The following is a 17,001-nucleotide window of genomic DNA, read 5'->3' on the forward strand; positions in this document are numbered from 1 at the left end:
TTGGAAAAATCAGTTAAGATAAGCTAACCTAAATAGTTTTTACACAAGCAAAAGCTAACCACGTGCTAAAAATATGAGGTAAATCAAGAAACCCAAAATACACTGATAAAATGAGCAGGCCAAAAATAATCTATAAGTATTTCGTCTGTGCTTCTACTAGTAGAAACCAAACGAAGCAAAGAATCAAATATTTTGAAGATATCCTACTGGCTTACCTTTTGGCAGAATTCTGAATAAATAATTTAAGTGTCTTGGTAAGCAGAAAATGTGTATAAAGGGGAAAAAAGCAAAAATGTAGAAGGATTAATCAAAATCCTTAATGTTAATGTTAATAAGTGTTTATAACTCATGCTCAAAAAAGTCACCTAATTTTTGTAAAAGATCTGGAAAATGAACTTGCAGCAAGCTCTCAACAAGTCCCACTGGACGGCACAAGGTCTTCATCATGGCAGCACAGTGCGTTGGCACCTGCCAATGAATTCATCATGCTACTTGGTTAGTTTTCTCTCTCGATGTCCCTCTTTTCCTGTAAGATTTTAAGTCCCTTGCAGGCAAGGAGGCTGACTTATTCCTCTTGCACAGTGACTTGTAGATGGTCACAGCTCCAGAAAAAATTTATCACCCTAAGGGCATGTTTAGTGAGTTTTTACTGAGAGATCAGGCTTCATAAAATACCATGGGTTCTTTGTTGAGAGGGTAAATGCTGTCATAAAGAATCAAGCAATTCTTCAAGTGCTCTTCATGTCTCTGGCAGTGGTTAAGAGGAATATGCTATCTTCGGAAGCACTTTGACAGTGAAGGGTGAGAATGGCTGTGTCCAAGACAGGATCTGATGTTATTTATAGCATTTTAATGGGTAAATAGGGAGAGATGTGATAAAAAAGATGTGGAAACCAGCATGAGAGACAAGCTGAAATCTATTGTAAATGCGAATGTAGATCATAATGCTGACAAATCTAGTTGAGAGTGATAGTTTGAGAAAGGGATTGAGAAAGGATAGTTTCTTCCTATTCCAGTCTGACTGGGGAAAGAAAAGTTAAGCTATTCCACAGCCAGGAGGAGGAAAATAAGTAAAAATCCAAGGAGAACAAAGGTGAATTAAGAAACAAATTATAAAGATGCTACATTAAATATTTACTACAATTTTTCTAGCTAGGAGGTGGAAAACTCATTCCAGCTAAATTAATCGATCATTCTATTGAGTCACTGTAGTGGCCTCAAAAGTAGGTCTTAAACAACAGAGATCTAGTTTTGCACAAAGACAGTCCAGATTTCTCTTTATTACTTTAACATGCTGTGTTTTTGTAGCACTTTCTTGTTAATAAAATGTGTTTATTCCAATGCCACATTTAACCCTCACGATAATCCTGTGAGGTTAGTAACTCTTTCTTACAAATGGGGAAATGGAGGCTCAGGGGGGTAAATGATTCATACGGTGGAATTCACACATCTACATAATGGCAGAACTGAGGTTCAAACCTGGCCATCTCATGATAACCTTATTCATTTCACCACACTAAAATTTGGTTCTGGTGAATGTTTATTGATTGGTTAGAACAAGTTATAAAAATAATCAGTGGTTTGGTTGATATTTATTACAGAAATATAATACAGAAAGATCTTTTTCTAATACCTGAATGAAGAGAAATTATTTTATAAGAAAATAAATCAGAACTCAAGATTATTTTTGAGGGTCTCGTGTGGGAACACCATCTATGAGGAGGCAGTGTAACATAGTGGTTAAAAACATAGACTTTGTCAGACAGACCTTAGTCGGAGGCCTGACTTTGCCACTAGTTTCTTCTGTATCCTGCCACTGGACATCATCAAGTTTTTTTCCTCATCTTTGAAGTGGTTACCTTCTCAATAGTGTTGTCATGGAATTTAAGCAAGATTAAACCTAAAGAACTTGGCAGGGTTCTAACACAATATTCAATAAAGAGTGATGTTATTATCATATTAGCATTCCTAAAACATTGTGGCAGATTATTTTAATGGTTTCCCTTCGGGGTCATCCCTCCCTGCATCCACACCCCTGTGGGCCTCTTCTCTGCCACCATATTGACTCCATGCGACTTGCTTTGGCCAATGGGAGATGAACACAATTGAAGCAAGCACATTCTTGACAAATGTTTGCATAGCTGGGCTTACTCTCTTGTGTTGCTGGGCTGTTTTCCTCTATAGGAGAAGCCAGGACTTGTTCACTGGAGACAAAACCAGCTGTCAGAGAAGTGACTAAGGATGTCTTAGACCAGCAGTTCAACTAGCCATCAGATGACTGCACCTATATGATTAAATCAAGGTGCAAGCCGGAGAAAAACCATCCAGCTGAACCCAGCCCAAACTACCAACCCACAGAATTATGGGCTCACAAATAGTTGTTTTCAGACAATCATTTTTAGGATGATTTGTTATCCAGGAATAAATAAAGAAATAAATTTGAAAAACTAACTGGTACTTTGAAGTTGGATGCTGTTGTAACCAAAACCTAAATGTGTGGTATTGGCTTTGGAACTGAGTGATGACGAAAGGAGGGAAAAAAAGTAAAGAAACTTCTACAGAAGGTTGGGAAAACAGCGACATGTGTGTAGTGTTATGAGAATTAACAAAATATTGTCTCCCATATTCTGAGAGGAAAAAGCCCCTAATGGACTTGTTGATTAGAGCCAAAGAGTTATATTTAAATAGGATGTTGATAGATTTTGTTGGATGCTTATAGATATAGGATAAAGTACTACAAGAGAAAGATGACTAAGGAAGAAACTCTAGTTTTCCAGAAAACTTTAGAGAAAACATAAAGAACTGAGTACCTGCCAGTGGGAAAATAAAAGATTCTCAAAGTAAGAAATGATCTCAAGTCATGATCAAATCAAACGTGTGGCTACACAGCCCCTTTAAAAAATGTTTAAAAAAGATGTAAAGCAAAGCTAGACAAACAGACTTCTAAAAATATTAAAGGAGTTGTTTAAAGTGTCAAGACATGCTCAACATAGAAAAAGATCTTTCTCAAAAAGAATTAGGATATAGGCTTTTTGTCATGGAATGAACTTCAATAAGATACATCAGGAGGCCACAAAGTTTTTAAAGAAATTGTGTCAGTGTACACCAAAAGGATTGTGACTGTTCAGAAATTTTTTAAAAGACCCTGTGTTTCTAACTTTCTATAAGGAGGCTTTAGGCTGAGAAAGCTGCTCAGCTGCAAACAACTCCTTTTTAGAAAAAGATGTCTTACAGGATGGAGCCAAGAGGTCAGAAGGCAGAGCAGAGAGCCATGGAGAAGAGTGCACTGAGGTGCTACTCTCAGGTAGCAAACATTCTTGTCAAGAAATATGCTACTTTTGCTGGGGAACTGGCAAGGTGTGGCTTGTTGGGTTTCATGATTACCGTGGTGTAGTGACTGCTTTGCACTTCTCAATCCCCACCTTTTAAAGCAGGCGTGGATGTTGCAGTTATCCAGTCTTTGTCTCAATGGAATCAGGAGGAACTCCACCTGAGAAGTTGCACTTGAAGAATCTCATTAGCATCTGAACCTCATGCAAGCCACATGGTTGTGGATTTGGGGCCTGATTCAGTGATTGGATAAATCTTGGCATCTTGGGAGGAGATGATTATGTTTTGTAGGTTAGAGACATGAATCATTGGCATTGAGGCTGGCCTGTTGTAAATTTTTGTAGTATTAGTCCCCATTGGATACCTCCCTGGATTTATATACTTGGACAGTCCTTGTCATATGGACTCTGGGCTTAGACATGAAACTTTATTTGGCCAATGAAGCATTAACAATTATAATGCAAGCAGGTGCTGAAAATGAGCTTTCTCATTGGGGAATTCCGTCTGCTGATCTTAGGGACTCCTTTTCCTCTATAAGAGGAAGCACAGGATAGTCTGCTGAAGAAATATGGCTCAGGCACCTGCCAACATCACCTACCAGACACATGAATGAGGTCAACCAGAAAACTGTAGCTACAGAGGCGACTCCATGGATACCAGCAGAAGAGTCACCCAGCTGAGCCCATTTCCAGCTACTGACCCACAGAATCCCAAACTAATGAGATTTTCTAAGCTACTAAACTTTCAAGGTGTTTGTTTCACAGCAATTGATGAAATATATGAATTATCCAGTATCCATCCTGCCAAGTCTCCTATGCTACTAAAACAACAGTTGAACACTTGCAAAGTGAAGTCCACAAATACCCAGCAACAAGGAAAACTGCCAAGTAAGAGACAAAGAACTTGAAGACGTGTCACGATGCATTCATTGCATTTCTTTAATTTTCCACACAAAACTCTTGTGACTGATTCCCAATGTCTTCAAATGGCCAACACTTTTTTTCTATGAAAAAGAATATACTCAGAGAAACAACAAAAGACAGAAGAGAAAAAAACATAGAATTAAAACAAAGAAGATAGGAAGATAAACAGAAGTCAGCCATGGTAAAATCAGTGTCCTATAGGTAGATACTTAGAGGGGAAGATATGTAGGAACAGAAAGAGCCTGCTGGACACATCAGGACCTTCTGTCTCTTCTACCAGTTCTCTTTAACTTTCAAAAGTAGCATCTCAAAGGCAAAACCCAGGCTTTCTAAAACAAAGCCCTCTTCTACACAGCATATACACATAAAACACTCTTTTGCTCCTTTAGTGGTCACTGGTTAGAGGAGATCATCCTGGGAATATTTTGCAGAGAAGCTCTTAAGCCGTCATTGATTAATTGCTCTGATGTGTGTATAAATCTGAAGAATGATATGAGCAGAAGTACCGAAGTTTTCTTGACTTTTTGATTTCCTCTCTTCCAGGCTATCAGATTGGTCTCTTCTTTGCTTACCTAAGTTTGTCCTTTAGAGGTAATTCTAGGGCCTAATTTTTCTTAGTTCTTGATTTAAGGAATTGGGGAGAAGAGATTGTCATAACTGGCTATGTAACAATACTCTCAGAGACCTGTTTCTCCCCAATACTCTCAGAGACCTGTTTCTCCCCTGTGCAGGTCTGGATTTGGAGTAGAGATGGTAATAAGAATCCCATTTCAGAGTAGATCTAAGCTGTATTCTTTAAAACATTTTTTAATAGCAATAAAGCAACTATTTTTCTCTTCATGTCTATTTCTTAAATTTTTCAGAGTCTACAATGGGTATGTGATTGCCAATCATAGAGACACTTAGCAGGAAACACGTTAGAAATAATGCGTCCTTATACCAATAAATATGGATTAGATTAAATCTGAGTATAAAGTAAAGAGAAGTACATGGATTATTGTTCACGAGTTAATAATAGCTATCAGTTATTGGCCAACTGCTGTGTCTTAAAAACCTTAGATTCATCATATTTTGTCCAAATCTGCAAAATAGGGCTGACTACTGTTCTTATTTTATAGATGAAGATACCTCTTAGAGACATTAACTTCTCCAAAGTTCAGAGACTTGCAGAAATAGAATTCAAACCCAGACCAACTCAACTCCATGCCTGAGCTGGTATTTCCTGAGCTATTTCCTACAACATTGTGCCACCTCTTTATCTCGGTTTTCTTTCTCCTTTCCCCTCCCCTTACCTCTCCTCCTCCCTCCTCTCTCCTTTCCCTCCCTCCCTCCCCTCTCCTTCCTTCCTTCCTTCCTTCCTTCCTTCCTTCCTTCCTTCCTTCCTTCCTTCCTTCCTTCCTTCTTTCCTTCTCTCTCTTTCTTATTAAAGAAATCTCAGAAGCAAAATTTCGTATATGGCTTATTCAGAACAACAGAAGGGCTATGTTTCTCTTCTCCACAGTAGTAAATGCAGTTATTAAGATAATAAAATTACTCATCTTTGTCACCATCGTCCAGATTAAAGAGCTGTCTGAACACTGAAACAGCACTTTTGTGATTAGGTTGATTGGTATTTATGATCCTTAATGAGACATAATACAGTCATTTGTGCAAGCTATGAGCATATCCTCAACCCAAGTTGTCACGTAGCCAAGTGGAAATTACACAGGGTGCAGACCGCATCACAGTGGTGCTACGTCCTGCAGGAGCAGGATTTCAATAGCTGCCAGGTAGCTAATGTATTCATTCAGAACTGCCGCTTGTTTCAACTGGAGATGTTTGAATCTATCGAAATATACTTTTCAAATTGTTTTTTCAATTATATTTTATTTCAAGAGAACATAGATTTACATGATTATGTAAGAAATAATACAAAGATCCCATGTGTCCTTTACTGAGATTCTTTCAATGACAACATTGAACAAAACCATAATATAATATCATCATAATATATCCACATTAAAACAATCCACCAATCTTGTTCAGATTTCTCCAGTTTTACTTGCACTTGTACTCATTCATGTGTGTGTGTGTGTGTGTGTGTAATTTATCACAGGTGTAAGTTTGTGTACCCACCACCACGGTCAAGGTACAGGACATCCCTTCACCCTGGGAACCCTTCGAGTTGCTATTTTCTCCCCCTCCCCAGAACCTCCTCCTGTCTTTAACCCTGTTTGCTGCTAACATGTTTTCCGTTTCTATAATCATATTAATTGAAGAATGTTATATAAGTGGAATCAGACTGTATGTAACCTTTTGGAATTAGCCTTTTATTTCACTCAGCATAATTATCTGAAGATTTACCTCAATTGTTGGATGTATTAAGATTTAACACCTTTTTACTGCTGTAAAGTATTTCATAATATGCATGTAGCATATTTTATTTACCTGTTGAAGGTTATTTGAGTTGTTTCTAGTTTTTGTTGTCAGGAATAAAGATGACATAAACATTTGTGTAGGTTTTCTTGGGAATATGTATTTAATTTTTAGGGATAAATGCCTGACAATGCAATTGCTGGGTTATATGTTAATTACATGCTTATTTTTATGAGAAACTACTAAATTATTTTTTGGAGTGGCTGTACCATTTTACATTCCTACCACAATGTATGTGCAACCCGTTTCTTTCCACTCTTGCCAGTATTTTGTGCTGTCACTACTCCTAAAGCCATTCTGAAAAGTATGTAGTGTAGTGACATCTCATTTTGATTTTAGTATGCATTTTTTTTTCTGATGGCTGATGAAGTTAAACATCTTTTCCTGTGATCACGTGTCATCCATATGTCTTCAGTGAAATATGTGTTCAAATACTTTTGCTTATTTTCTTATTGGATTGTTTCTTACTTTTGAGTTTTGAGAGTTCATAGTACATTCTAGATACTTTTCCTTGACCTTTTTTATGTAGTTTGAAAATATTTTCTCCCAGGCTGTAGTTTGTCTTATCATCCTCTTAACAGGGTCTTTTGCAGAACAAAACTTTTAATTTTGATGAAATCTAAGTTACAAAATGCACGCTTTTGTGGATTATAATTTTGATGTTAAATCTAAGAACTCTTTGCCTCATCCTAGACTCCAAAGATTTTTTTCCCATTTCTTTTACAAATTTTATACTTACTGTTTAACTCTGTGATCCACTGAATTGATTCTTGTATCAGATGTGAGACTTAGGTTGACACTTTTATTTTGCCTGTGAATGTTCAGTTGTTCCAGCACCATTTGTCAAAAAGGCTAGGTTTTGGCATCTTTGTGCAAAATATACCAATAAATGTGGTATATTTACGTAGATCTATTTGTGAATTCTCTCTTCGATTGCATTTATTTATATGTCTATCCCTTCACCAATACCGTACTTCCTGGATTATTGTCACTCTATAGTAATCCTTTATGTGGGGTGGAGGGTCCCCTCATTATTTTCTTCAAGGTTGTCTTAGCTGTTCTAGTGCTTGTGACTATCCATATAAATTTGAGAATATGTTTGTCCATGTCTACAAAAATATCTTGCTGAGGTTTTGATAAAATTTGCATCAAACTCATATATGAATCTGGGGAAATTGGCACCATTACTATGCTGAGTCTTCCCGTAGAGGAACACAGCAGGTCTCTCCACTTGTTTATGTCTTCCTTGGTTTCTCTCTTCTATTTTGTAATGTTCAGCATACAGATCTTGGACATATTCCATTTATACCTAAGGATTTCATTGTCTTTGGAGCAATTTTAAACAAAATTTTCAGTTTTAATTTTTACATGCTTATTGTGAATACATAGACATGAGATTGATTTTTATGTGCTGGTCTTGTATTCTGTGACGTTGGTAAATTACTGGGTGGATTCTAGGGCGGTTTTTTAAATAGTTTTTCCTCTTTGAAGATTCCTTGGGATGCTCTGCATAAGCAGTCATGCCACTTGCAAACAGGAACACTTTATTTCTTCCTTTTTATAGGTACACATTTTATTTTTTTCTTCTTACTCTACTGTGGTAGCCAAACTTCCTGTATGATGTTGAATCACAAAGGGTGAACATGGACATCCTTGCCTTGCGCTTGGTATTAGGGGAAGGAGTTCGGTCTTACAGTAACCATGGTGTTAGCTGTAGGTATTTTTAAATTGCTCTTTATGGAATTTCAGTAGTTCCCGTCGATTCCTAACTTCCTGGGAGTTATTTGTTATCATGAATGGATGTTAGATTTTGCCATTTGTGTGTGTGTGTATTAACTGCTATGATCATGTGGTCTTTCTTCTTTTTGACCTGCTGACAAGGTGAATTACCTTAATGGACTTGAAATGCTGAGTGAGCCGTGCATTCCTGGAATGCACCCTACTTGGTCATGGTGTGTAATTCTTGATGTACGTTTCTGGGGTTGATTTGTTAGTATTCTGTGGAGGAGTTTTGTGTCGCAGCTTATGAGTGATATTGGTCTGTAGGGGGATTTTTTTTTTTTTGTACCATCTTTGCCTATTTTTATTATCAAGGAAGTGCTGATGTCATAAAATGAGCTGTGAAGAGGGCCCTTCTCTCAGATCTCAGCAATTTGAATACAAAAAAAAACCAGAGTGCTGTCCTCTGTTTTTTCTGGAAGAGATTTTCTAAGAGTAGCGTAAACTTTTATTTAAATATTTGGTAAAAAATTGCAGTGATGCCATCTGGATCTGAGATTTACTAGGAGTGTTGTAATTACAAATAAAAGCTCGTTAATGGTTATATGACTATTCAGGTGCTCTCTTTCAAGTTGAGTTTGGGGAGTCTGATGTTTTCAAGGAATTAACTTATTTCTCCTAAGTTGCCAAATTTGTAAGTGTAAAACTTTTTGTTACATCCCCTTCTTATCTTTTTAAGGGCCGGCTGCAGCGTCTGTGGGATATTTTATTTTTACTAATATTAGTGATTTGTATTTTCTCTCTTTTGGTCTTTTTCTTTCTACAGTTTTGTCAGTTTTATTTATTTTTTTAAGAATAACCATTTGGTTTTAATGATTTTTCTCGATTATTTTGCTATTTTCAATTTCAGTGGTTTCCGCTCTTATTTTTATTATCTTCTTTCTGCTTGTTTTGAATTTTTTTCTTTCTTATATGTTTATGCTGTTTTTTCCAAACTTTTAAATTTGAATTAGGCTACAGAAAACCTTCCTTTTATATCTAAGTAAAAACACACCCAGTGTGTTCCCAGGGGGATAAGTAGAAGCTACTTTTCACACTAGAAATTTAACCATTTATCAATCAGGTATTTGTTGAGTAACAACTAATCGGCACAGTTCCTGATTCATTATGTGTTTTGGTCAATTGGGCCCAAAGCTATAGAATAAATAGGTCCTGTAGTAGCACTAATAATAATATTTTAATTAGTCATATGAACATATAATTCTAATATGTAAAATTTAATATTATGGGCTTATGGTTATTTTTCAACAAGTTAATTAAATTTAATATTTCATATTCAAACTCAAAGGACATTGGAAAATGTGTCAATTTTATCACTTATTGGTTATTTCCTCCAGTACAGAACTAAACTGAGTTGAAAAACAGCATGAAGATGTGACTCAGCCATCTCAGTACTTTCTTTGACTTTTTACATGTCCCCAGATTATTTTGATGGAATTGATATGCAAATACAATGCACATATTCATTTTAAAGAGCCATATAATTGTTTGTTAATAGCAGTAACGTTTTCTCTTTTTTCCCTGTCTCATAGATTCTTACAATTAAAACAATCATAGCTACAAATAGCATATCCCAAAGAATATGGGGTTACTTCTTCAAGGAGGCATTTTTAATGATTTATCTAATAGCTTGACTTTAACAAACACTCAGTGTTTGTTGAAACATGTGATATTTAAAAGGTTTTGAGTATGTGGATTATTTTGCAGTGACACTGGGGAATGGGTGGATTTGATCAATTACAGGTTAATTCTCCCAACACAAAAATTACTTGTATAAAAAACTCACATGAAGATATGAATATTAGGTCTGCCTTATGAAAATATTTTTCTATTTAACAGATTGTATTCAATCTTTCATTAATTTACTTACTTGTTTATTCCTTTATTTTATAGCCCTTATATACTAAAAGTATTCATTTATTTAGTATTTTTTTAAGGAAAATGTGATTTACAAACAGAGAACTATCACAGCTTTTATAAAATTCTCAGTCTATTGAGGCAGGCAACAAAAGCAAACAGTCATTAAGTACTGCTATGTACCAGGCACTGTTCTAATGTCCCAATGCATATTAACTCAGTTTTGATCTTACAATAACCATATAAAGTTGGTGCTGCTATTATTCCCTTTTTAAAGGTAAGAAAAACGGAGTGACAGAGTGCATTTATTAAGCACTTAATAGCTGTAGCTATTAAGCTAAAGATTACACATTCTTTAATATTGGGTATTTTAAAAAATCACATTGTGATGGAATAGAAGAGCTTTCTTTCTTTTAAAATATCAGTATTATCATCATTGCCAATGCTTGACTAGCTTGTCTGTTTGTTTTGGTAAATTCACAGGGAACTTAATGAGCAGACTTTGCCAAACCTGCAGTTTGGCCTCAGAAGCAAATTACATCAACTGCTGCTTCGGAGCCAGAGCCCCTCAGGGTTCCACTCACAACCTGAACTGCATGCTTAATGGACTGTGCAGTCCTCCCCATTTGTCCTGCACAAAAATGCAAATATGTACGTGTGTGTGTGCAAATATAACTTGCACCAGTTTTAAAGCATGCTAAATTTAATGGTAATCAGACAAAAGCTCAGGTATATGCTTTTAAAAAATTTTTTAAAAAGTTAACTCTGGCTTTAAAAAAAATGAGGAAAAGAGAAAAATGACAGGAACACAATACATATTTATGATATCATTGTTGACAGAGATCCCATAAGATTAGTGCAAGACATACATAAGCAGGGGAAGGGTTTGCCTCTCATTAAGAACTAATTCTACCTTAATTGCTTGTTCAGTCACGTCGTTTTCAGAAAGAGACACATACAGTTGACTTTGGAGAATGATGATGACTCCGTGAAGGCAGAAATGAAAATCTTGATTTTATGGTGGGGCTGAGAAGAAGAGGAAGTTTTATCTAACCCGTAAGAAAGGTTTTTATGCATAAGCAAACAGAACATCATAAGAGTAATAATAAAAGTACAAAATTGCTTAAGGGACCTCATGAGATCATTGGGAAGTGATGAAATGTAATTCAGTTCCATACAACGATCATGTACTGATTATCTTTTAAGTGTAAGGCCCTACTTACTAGACCATGAGGGACATATAAGAACAGGAGATAGAATCAATCCATCAAATAGGCCCATCCTTTCCTTGGGGAAAGTCGAGCAATTATCAAGTAAGTGTTTCCCATCTGAAAATGGTCAGATGCCTGCTCCATCGTTGTTGATTCTCTGGTTCACAGATCCAGGTGGACTGCTATGGTCTGAATATTTGTGTCTCCCCAAATTCATACATTGAAACCCCACCCCCAGTGTGATGGTTTTAGGAAGTGGGGACTTCAAAGGTGATTAGGTCATGAGCATGGAGCTTCCATTAGTGAGGTTAGTGCCCTCAGTAAAGAGACCCTGGAGAGCTCCCTCACTCCTTCTACGACGTGAGGACACAGTGGGTAGATGTCGTCTGTGAACCAGGAAGCAGGTCCTCACCAGACACCGAATCTGCCAGGACCTTGATCTTGAACTTCCAGCCTCCAGAACAGTGAGAAATAAATTTCTGTAGGTCATAAGCCTCCCAGCTTATGGTATTCTCTAATAGCAGCCAGAGTAGACTCAGATAAGGCCTGTCCTCTGCCTACAACTATCCCGTTGAGTTGGGAATTAGAGGCCCCTGCACCGTGATGTTCTTGTGGAGTGTGGACCCTTCCCCATGGCACTCTCATGCCATTCCCCTTCCTGTATTGTATCAGTGCACGACGCAGGCAACTGTGATGGTAGGGGCTGGGTGATGCATCTTTGATCTCACGTCACAGTTCTTCCTCTGGACTTGCCATGCCCTTTGGTCGTAGTGGGTGCTTTTCACCTGCCATGCACATAGTTAGTGTTTGTGAACATTGAGTTCTAATGTTGTAGATGAGAAAGGTTGGGATTGTCAATAAAGAGGAGAGCAAATCATGCAGCCACAAATAAAATCATGCAACACCTCAAAAATCAGTGTTAGAAACCATGATATATATTTGTGCATATATGTATTTATACATATGTACATTTTTTCCAGGAAGCTTGTGAGTCCAGATACACATCAAATCCATATCCATGGTTTACAAGTGACAGAAGGCCAAGGTACTGGCAGTCCCAAAAAGAACTCCTACATTTTACCAGAAATTTGAGAATCTTAAAAAAAAAATTGAAACCAAATGAGTACATTGCATCTTAGAATACAAATTTTCAAAAATTCTAAAGCTGGTATCATGAGACTTTAAATAGATGTAGGGTCTATGGTGGCTTTTAGGGTCTCCTTGGACACCAGCTACCAGGGATATTTCTTGGGGGGTCATGCTGCCTGGCTAAGTGGACCTTAATGAACAATCAACAATGAATGAATGAGCCACAGTGAATGAGCCACAATTGCCGCCCAGTGTCCCGGGATTCCACAGAAACCAAGGCCCTGAGGTTAAGTTGGAGCAAACAAGCAACGCGACACTGTGATTAAGTAACACAGCAAGTTCCTCTTGACCCCTTAATTTCAGTTAATTACATACTAATCTTATCAGCTAAAAAGTAGTTTTATGCCGGGCGTGGTGGCTCACCCCTGTAATCCCAGCACTTTGTGGGGGCCGAGGCAGGCAGATCACGAGGTCAGGAGATGGAGACCATCCTGGCTGACACGGTGAAACCCCGTCTCCACTAAAAAATACAAAAAAATTAGCCGGGTGTGGTGGCGGGCGCCTGTAGTCCCAGCTACTTGGGAGGCCGAGGCAGGAGAATTGCCTGAACCTGGGAGGCGGAGCTTACAGTGAGCAGAGATCGTGCCACTGCACTCCAGCCTGGGCGACAGAGTCAGACTCCATCTCAAAAAAAAAAAAAAAAAAAAAAAGTAGTTTTAGAGGATGCTAAAATTTATTTAACGTATTTAGGTGCATTTTAAAAATTAAAATATAACTCACATACATAAAAGCACAAAAATCGTAAGTAGACAGCTTGCTAAATTCTCAGCAGGTAAGTTCACTCATGAAGTTGAGTCCCAGATATAAAAGCAGGGTGTTCCACGGAAACTTTGCTTCACCGGTCACCGGGCACTCAAGGAGATCTCTCTCCTGACTCCTACGATCATCAGCAACTTGATCTTGTCTGTGACTTTTGCATACGTGGTATTGTAAAATGTGCACACTGGGTTTCTGAGAGTCATTGATACAGCCATGAGAGATGTACTTATGAAAAGGGTGTTGTCTCCTAAATAAGTAAAATAAATAACTTTATAGAAGGCAATATTTATTTATACAACTTTCTGCCTTCAGCATATTTTTAAACCATGGATGAAAAGAAAAAAAAACAGAAAAGAAAAACCCCTCTCCCTCCCATCTCTGATTCCAGCAAGTTTTGCTGAGAACGGTTTTTCCTTGTCAGGAATGACCTCCGGCTCACCTCCAAATTACTCCAAGTCTGTACTTGAGGAGGTGCTTAAAAGGGAAAGGGGAACGACATTTCCATTCTGCTTTAAAACGTAGAAGAACTTCTGTTGGCGTGTTAGTTTGCTGAGGATAATGGCCTCCAGCTCCATCCATGCCCCTGTAGAAGACATGATCTTGTTCCTTTTTATGGCTGCATAGTATTCCACGGTGTGTATGTACCGTATTTTCTTTATCCAGCTTATCATTCATGGGCACTTACGAGTAGGAGCTGAACAATGAGAACACATAGATACGGGGAGGGAAATCACACACACTGGGACTGTAAGGGGGTTGGGGGGGTGGGGGATGGGAGAGCATCAAGATAAATAGCTAACACATACTGGGCTTACTGCCTAGGTGATGAGGTGATAGGTGCAGCAAACCACCATGGCACACGTTTACCTATATAACAAACCTGCACGTCGTGCACTTGTAGCCCAGAACTTAAAATTAAAACATAAATAAAGTAGAGGAACTTGCTGTGGAAGTTTTTATTGTCATGTGCTCTCCCCTTCAATAAAGGTAAGGATTAAATTGGTTTTGATATTTCACTCTGAACAAGACATGGTCTTCTCTCCCTGTTAGTGCTTATAGATTACTTCTGACATTCACATTTACTCAGCTTCTTATTAGCAGTTCCTATGTGGTGAATTTGTTTATAACTAAGTGAAATAGGCGAATTTCCTGAAAAATAAATACCCCATTATAAACTTTAACCCATTATTATAAATAGCCAGTGCAAGTTGGGCTTAATACCTAGGTGGTGGGGTGATAGGTGCAGCAAACCATCATGGCACACGTTTACCTGTATAACAAACCTGCACAACCTGCGCACGTACCCCGCAACTTAAAATAAGTTACATGTAATAATTGCTGATCTCTTGCATTACCTTATATTATATTTTCCTTCTTTATTTATTTTTATTTTTATTTTTGAGATGGAGTCTCGCTCTGTGGCGCAGGCTGGAGTGCAGTGGCACGATTTTGGCTCACTGCAACCTCCGCCTCCCGAGTTCAAGCAATCCTCCTTCTTCAGCCTCCTGAGTAGCTGGGACGACAGGCGCTGGCCGCCACGCTCAGCTAATTTTTCGTATTTGCAGTAAAGATGGGGTTACACCATGTTGGCCAGGCTGGTCTCGAACTCCTGACCTCAGGTGATCTTCCCACCTCAGCTTCCCAAAGTGCTGGGAGCGTGAGCCACCATGCCTGGCCTCTTATATTATCTTGTTCTAATTGATAAGCAAGATTATTTTAGTACCTAAGCTGGAAATGGCTGCAATGAAGATGAAGCCATGGAGGCCATGGTGTGTGAAATACTAGTGCTGGTCCCATCTAGACCTGCTCATCTAGATATACGGAATTTACACGGAGTTATGTGGATATTTGCCAACTCAGTTTTCTGTTTTCCCTTTTTGGTGAGCTTCGTGTATTAATATTTGGGACCGTTGCCGAGTTTGTTGGCCTGCTGGGCTGGCTCTGCTTAATAAAATCCCTTTATACCTTGAAAGGATTAATCTTCATATAGAGAGTATCTGTTACAGTGCTTAAGAGAGAAATACGTTTTAGGTTGGTTCAAAATGTTTGAGAAAGTCTTAGAATATGTATTTTACAGAGGTGAGCCATGAAGCCATTCACATTGTGAAACTTCATTCTTTTTTTATTGTGTATATTTCTCAACATAAATCTTCAGTCAGGACACATTGATGACCTGTGCATATTAATTTCCAACTATGGTAAGTGATTACAATATGTCAGAATTTGAGGATATCTGTAAATCTTTTCTGAACTATTGGATCAAAACTTCCTGAGATTCATTATGTTTTCCCTTGATAAAACAGTCTCAGCAGGGAACATTCACTCACCAAGTACATATGTCTGTATGTGTGTCTGTTTGCTTCTCAGAGTTACGAAAAAGAAGGCAGAGATTGCATGCTAGAACAAAATACTGTGTTATATTCTGAAATCTTCTTCTGTGAAATGTTTAAAAATAAGTTAACATGTTTATATCTTTATTGTGTATTGTATGAAAATGTATTATGCTATATATCTAAATACCCCATTGGACTCAGAATTTTAATTGTCAGAATGCCATCAGTATTAATGTGGAATGCTTTACTGAACAGGATAGTTGGTCCAGGGTATTGTTAATTAAGCGTCATTTATTTCTCATTGCTCCAATACACGTGTTTCTTTGGTAACTAATTTTGAAATTCCCTTGAGGCTATGTAGGTCCTCATCCCAAAATACTTCTGTTTTAAAAACAGGTATTTCCATGTTTTAACTAAATATTATAGCAAACGAAGCAAATATTCTATGATTCCTTCCTGAAGTTATGTTATTTGAACTCTTATAATTTGAGTCTTTCATGTGGGAGTGAAATGGTTTCTTCTCTCTCTCTCTCTCTCTTTTTTTGTCCAGGCTACTAGAAGCAGGGAAATGGAGTGGGGAATAGTTAGAATTTATGTCAGGTTGGTGATTTCCTTAAAATAAAAACTTCCATAGAGTTCGTCTTCAAAACTCTTTCAGTGGGTTTTTGTCTCCACTGGCCTCATTGTGTTATGACCTGGTGATCTGGCAAGAGTTTTGCTTTTCTTGACCACATTGAATTGGGATCATCCAGGTAATGTGGATCTGTTTTCGTGCCAGAGTCTGACTCTCAGCGGAGACTGGGGATGTGACAGAAAGAACCAGTAGCAGACAACTGCATTTCCAGGGCAGAGGTGATTATCTCTTCATCAGATTGTTTATTTATGTATTTTGTTATTTATGTATTTTACTGATTATCTCTTAAGTGTAAGGCCCTACTTACTAGACCACGAGGGACACATAAGGATGGAAGATAGAATCAGTCCTTCAAATAGGCCCATTCTTTCCTTGGGGAAAGTAGAGCAATTATCAAGTAAGTGTTCCCCATCTGAAAATGGTCAGCTGGGTTTCTCCATCATTACTGATTCTCTGGTCCACAAATCCAGGGGGACTGCTATGGTCTGAATATTTGTGTCCCCCTGAAACTTATATGTTGAAACCCAACCCCCAGTGTGGTGGTGTTAGGAGGTGAGGACTTTGAAGGTGATTAGGTCACAAGCATGGAGCTCCCGTGAATGGGGTTAATG

The sequence above is a fragment of the Nomascus leucogenys genome, chromosome 9 (genome assembly GCF_006542625.1).
Source record: "Nomascus leucogenys isolate Asia chromosome 9, Asia_NLE_v1, whole genome shotgun sequence".
In the NCBI taxonomy this organism is placed as follows: domain Eukaryota; kingdom Metazoa; phylum Chordata; class Mammalia; order Primates; family Hylobatidae; genus Nomascus; species Nomascus leucogenys.